This window comes from Myotis davidii, unplaced genomic scaffold (genome assembly GCF_000327345.1).
Source record: "Myotis davidii unplaced genomic scaffold, ASM32734v1 scaffold2416, whole genome shotgun sequence".
Taxonomy (NCBI): Eukaryota; Metazoa; Chordata; class Mammalia; order Chiroptera; family Vespertilionidae; genus Myotis; species Myotis davidii.
In genome coordinates, this window is record NW_006287430.1 from 32,771 (window position 1) to 39,116 (window position 6,346).

Genomic DNA, 6,346 nt, shown 5'->3' on the forward strand with positions numbered 1-6,346 from the left:
TATTATTTGTTCCTTGTGCTTTGTGTCATATTTTAATATTCATTGTCAAAATTCCTATATCATGAAGATTTATCCTTAATGTTTCTTCTATGGTTTTTTAATGTTTTACTCTTATGTATGTTTTTAATCCATTTTTAGTTATTTTTTTTTTTTGCATATGGTGTGAGGCAAGGGTCCAATTGAATTCTCTTGTATATGATTATCCAGTTTTGCCAGTACTCTTTTTGGAAAAGACTATAATTTTCTTCACTAATTGGTCTTGGCACCTCATCACAAATCAGTTGGCTATAAAATGCCTGGGTTTTTTTCTGGACACTCAATTCTAATACATTTTTCTATATGTATAACTTTTTGTCAGTCACAAACTGTCTTGATTATTGTTACCACTTGAATATTTTAAGTTCTGAAAACAGGAAGAGTTAAATCTCCTAATTTAGTTTTTCTCAAGAATATTTAGGCTATTCTACATTTCTTGCAGTTCCATATGAATTATAGATTTACCTACTATGTTTCTAAAAAGAAGCCAGTTGGGATACTTGTAGGGATTACATTGAATCTGTAGATCAGTTAATACTTAGCAATGTCAAGTCTTCTGATTCATAAACATGGGATATTTTACCATTTATATAGATCTTTAATTTCTTTTGACAATGTGTTGTATTTTTTCAGGTTATAATTTGTGCACTACTTTTGTTAATTTATTCCTACATATTTAACTCTTTTTGATGCTGTTGTGAATGAAATTGTTATGGTAATTCATTTTATGATTTTTTATTGAAATTATATTGGAATACATTTGATTTTTGAATATTGAATTTGTATTCTGCAATCTTACTGAACTTGTTTTTTTTAAAATCTTTATTGTTGAGAGTATTACAGATGTTTCTTACGCCCCGCCCTATTGTTCCCCTCTACTTGGTTCCTGCCCTATCCCAAGCCTTCACTACCCTATTTTCTGTGTCCATAGGTAATGCATATAGGCATATAAATTCTTTGGTTAATCTCTTCCCACCCCCCACTATCACCTTCCCTTTGAGATTCCTGAACTTGTTTGTTAGTCCTGATACATTTTTAGTGGATTCCTTATAATTTTTTATGTATAAAATCACATCACGTCTGAATAGAATAGTTTCGTTCTTCTTTCCAATATGGATTCATTGTGTTTATTTTTCTTTCCTAGTTGTCTGGCTAAAACCTCAAGCACAATATTGAATGGAAAGGGTAAGAGCAGATATTCTTGTCCTGTTCCCAATTTTATTGGGAAAGCATCCAATATTTCACCATTACATACAATATTAGCTAGGGTTTTTAATGCTATGTATCAGATTGAGGAGTCGTTCTTTAATTCCAAATTTGCTGAGTGCTTTTATCAAGAAAGGGTATTTTATTTTGTCAAAAGCTTTTTCTTTGTCTATTGAGATAATTATGTGCTTTTATTTTATTTTATTATTATTTTTGCTTTTATTTTTATTTTATTGTTATTGCATAACATTAATTGATTTGGTATGTAAACCTTGTACCCTGGGGATAAATCCCAATTAATCATTATATATAACTAGAGGCCCAGTGCACAAAATCTGTGCACTCGGGGGGGGGGCAGGGATCCCCCTGCCTAGCCTGTGCCCTCTCACAGTGTGGGAGCCCCACAATCCATTGCCGCAAAGAGGTAGGCCCCACCCATCCATCTGGGACTCCTTGATGGATTGCCCCAAAGAGGTAGGCCGGAGCCAGGAGTCCCTCCTCTGCACCACGTGGAGCTGCGGGAACCCCAGGCCTCTCTGTGCAGAGCTGCTGGGCTCTGCCCCTTTCGTGCTGTGCACACAGGATCAAGTCCCCACCCACCCACGCACACCCGCTGCACACGCAGTCTCCTGATGATGGATTGTGACAGTGTGAGGGCATTATGGAGTGACGGTGTGAGGGTGTGATGGCCATTTGCATATTAGCTCTTTATTATATAGGATTCTTTTAAGATGTTTCTGAATTTTGTTTGCTAGTATTTTATTGAGGACTTTTGTCTCCATATTCATAAGAGATATTGGCCTGCATTTTTTTATTTCCTGTGTTGTTTTTGTTCAATTTGGTATCAGGGTAATATTGGCCTTGTATAATGGTATGGAAACTTTCCCCTCAACTTCTATTTTTTTGGAAGAGTTTGTAAAGAATTAGTACTGTCCTGGCTGGGTAGCTCAGTTGGTTAGAGTGTCATCCCAATATGCCAAATTTGTGGGTTTGATGCTTGATATTTGTTCTTACCATAGCAGGCCTCTTCTTATCTGTCTTACCCTCCTGATTCCCTTCTCTGTGTTTGCTGGTCTACATTCTAGGCCAGTGATGGTGAACCTATGACACGTGTGTCAGAGGTAACACACGAACTCATATTTTTGGTTGATTTTTCTTTGTTATATGGCATTTAAATATATAAAATAAATATCAGAAATATAAATCTTTGTTTTAGTATGGTTGCAAATATCAAAAAATTTCTATATGTGACACGGCACCAGAGTTAAGTTAGGGTTTTTTAAAATGCTGACACGCCGAGCTCAAAAGGTTTGCCATCACTGTTCTAGGCTGTATTTTCAATAGATCTACAAATGTCCTTACAATTCTCTTTTACCAACCTCCACTCTTGTTGAGAACACCCTTAGGTGTAAACTTCTCCAGGAATAAAAAAACTCAGGTTGAGAAGCTAGATACATACACAGTTCCCCTGGGTCACTGCAGGCCATACTCCTTGTAGAACTTCCTGTAAGAAAGACATCCAAACTTTATTAGCATTAGCAGTTTCTTTCACCTACAGAAACCACAAACCCCCCTAATGCTTCTATATGCCTAACTTCCCCCCCTTCACTGTGTAGATTTCATTGTTGATGGAACCACCTCTAGTTCTTCTTACACACTCCTTCTTGCCCTACACTCCAATTATTCAGTGACAACACAGAAGAGCTAGTGGGGATAGAAGAGGCAAACAGATAAAGGGAGGAAAGACTTAAGGCTCCTGGACTGATCTCTACATCCCTCTCAAAGCCTCATCCTGCTCCTATAATGAGTTTCTCAAACATTCAGGCTGGCTGATTCTCTGGAATGAAGATAACATTCACTTATCCCGCCAAGAATTCTGGCCTCACCTTTCACACTTATGGGATGCTTTGGAATAGAGACTCTTATACTCTGTCTCTTTCTTGTAGCTGTTGGAAGCTGGTACTCTTCAAAACCTCCAAAAGAGCAGAATGCTTGCTTCATGCAGGATGGGCAATTGAGAAGGGGTATTGCTTTATTCCATAGTGGGTCTGAAAAGAAAGAATCTGGGAAAAATGAAAGGAACAGAGGTTTTGTATATAGCAGACCTAGGTAAAATGTCTACCACTGCCACTTACAGTTGGATGACTTGGAAAATCATTTAATCTATCTTATTTATAGGGGTTACTATACACTAATTATCCCTATCATTCATACCTCACAAAATGGTTTGAAGCTCAGATGAATTATCTATAATAATAAAAGCATAATATGCTGATTAGACTGGATGTCCTTCTAGATGAAGCCGGGGTTGCGAGGCAAGCCCAGTTCCCAAGTGCCTGCTGGTGGCCGGAAGGAAGCCTGGGTCCTGGGTGCGAGAGGGAAGCCGAAGCCAGCAGCTGGGGCAGTGATTCTCAACCTTCCTAATGCCTAAACCCTTTAATACAGTTCCTCATGTTGTGGTGACCCCCAACCATAAAATTATTTTCGTTGCTACTTCATAACTGTAATTTTGCTACTGTTATGAATCGTAATGTAAATATCTGATATGCAGGATGTATTTTCTATATATTGTGAAATATTTATTTCTAATTACAAATAAATGAAATTTTGTCTTGAAGCATGGTGTAGCATGGGTAACAGTATAACAACAGTAAACTACATTGCTACATTTTGCAACAGTATGAATAAAAAGCCAACATCAGTGCAAAGGTTGAGATTGCTTCTTTCTCACCAGATCAGAAATTCTCGGGGCAGTCTTTGCAAGAGCACAACGAAGATCATCTTCCACAACAAGTCTACTTCTGTATTTAGACTTGATAACCAACAAGCTGGAAAAACCTGTTTCACAAAGATATGTTGTTGGAAATGGAAGAAGAAGGCGCAACACAGTCTCAGACAGAAGAGGATATGACTGCAAATACTTGATCCAGAATTTTGTAACTGGCATTGTAGAGAAATCAGTTCTTGCTGCATCATTGTTAATAAGTTCAATGAACTCCTCTTGTGCTGGCTCAGGAGCATCTTCAACTTTGACTGTGAATGGGCTTCTGGCAAGTGCAAATAGGGTATCAGGTAGATTTGGAAAGTATGATGAAATTTCGTCTGCAAGCATGTGCAACTGTTCTTTCACAGAACTTGTCACCGTAATCCTTTTGTGTGGTTCAATGTCATGTTCCTCAAAGAAAGCAGATAAGGTAGGCAACATGTAAATTTTACTTTCATCCAATTTTTTTTTGCCAAAGCTTAAGTTTCAGTTGGAATAATTGGATCTTTTCAGACAAATCAAGGCATGTTGCATTTCCTCCTTGCAGTGATAAATTTAACTCATTCAAGATGGAAAAGATGTCAACCAAGTAAGCTATTTTCTGTATTCACTTTTATCACTGAAAAGTGCTTCGAACTGCAGTCTTGCTTTCTGATTAAAAAACGTTTTGTGTTTTTCATAAACAAAAAAACACGTTTAAAATTTTTCCTCTCGACAACCATCTCACTTCAGTGTGAAATAGCAGAGCATTGTTTGGCACATCTAACTTGTTGCACAGTTGTGAAAACAGTCGACTGTTTAAAGTGCTTGCCTTTACAAAATTGACACAATTTATGATGCTTTTCATTACTTCTTGTAACTCTTGTGGCAGGGTCTTCATTGCTAATATTTGCCGATGAATCATACAGTGAGTTCTGATGACTTTTGATGACTCATTCAGTACCAAACGTTGAAATCCAAGAGATCTTATGCTCTTTCAGAAATGAACCAACTGTGTCAAATACATCACATGCAGTAGTTGTCGTTTCAAGAGGTTTGCTAAAAAGAAACTCATCTTTAAAGCCGCCATCATTAATATACCTCATGTAAACCAGTATCTGTGAACAGTTTACAACGTCTGTAGATTCATCAATCTGGATACTAAATATTGGAAGTGGAGCAGATTTAATTTCCTGGATTACCTGATGAAGAATATCAGCAGACATGTCATCTATTCTTCTGTGGACAGTGTCGTTAAGAAAGGAAATTGCACTCAATTTTGTAACAAATTCGTCTCTGATCATAACTTGAACAATGTCTTTGGCCATGGCAAAAGTAAATCCTCAGCAATGGGGTAAGATTTCATAGCTCTGGCAATTCTGAGTGCCACCAAATATGAAGCTTCAATGGCTGCTACATTTTGTTTGCGGTACTTGCCACCAGTGTCAAGTCTGGCGTTCTTGAGTCCATCAGCTTTGCTTCTAAAATAGTTGATATCCTTGCCGGCAAAGCTCGGATGCTTGCTATCAAAATGGTGTTTTAGTTTGTTCGGCTTCATAGATTCGGCTGATAGAACTTCACAACAAATAACACATTGCGGTTTCTCAATTCCTGCTATAATTATTGAGGTAAAACCATACTGTAAAAAATCCTCACTATATTTTGTTTTCACTATATTTTCTTTTCTTAACATTCTTCTCTACACGATCCATTGTCATGGGATGGTTTGCTAATGAAAATAATATATAGCAATAGCTTTAATAATAAAAAAGATGATACATAGCATAGTTTCGATACAGTTCATTAAAGTTGCCTATGATTTACCATTCTCCGTGTTGTTTTATTTACATACCTGTTACTATCACAAGGGGGCAGTATTCACACCAACCACAGCTGAATATAAAAAGATCAATCAGCATCCAGATTAAGTTCCCATGGTACAGATAATTTTTTTTGCAGTAGTTGATGATTTTACAGTACATGCTTTTACATTTACCCAGTAATTATAATTCATGAAGTGTCGTTTTACCTCCAATACTGCTGCTTTCAACACAGTAGCTGCTTTTAACAGAGTAGCTGCTTTCAACACAGCAGCTGCTTTCTACACAGTAGCGGCTCTCTACACATGTGTGACTGGTCCACATAAGTACATTATGGTGCGAACCCTGTCCCATACACTTGTATTTGTTCGGGGTGTATGTGATGGGGTTGGCGTGATGATGTTATCACGCCGGGTACTCATGTGGGCATATCTGCATGTGGGTGGACCTGCCTGGAGACGGATAGAGGAGTGGTCTCTCGGTTACTAAGACCATCGAAAATATGTGTTTTCCGATGGTCTTAGGCAACCCCTGTGAAAGG

General features: G+C 37.7%; 1 pseudogene; it reads right to left on the reverse strand.

The window, feature by feature from the left end:
* Window positions 1-3,921: 3,921 nt before the first annotated feature.
* On the reverse strand, window positions 3,922-5,910 carry LOC102752251 (annotated as a pseudogene).
* Window positions 5,911-6,346: the final 436 nt, after the last annotated feature.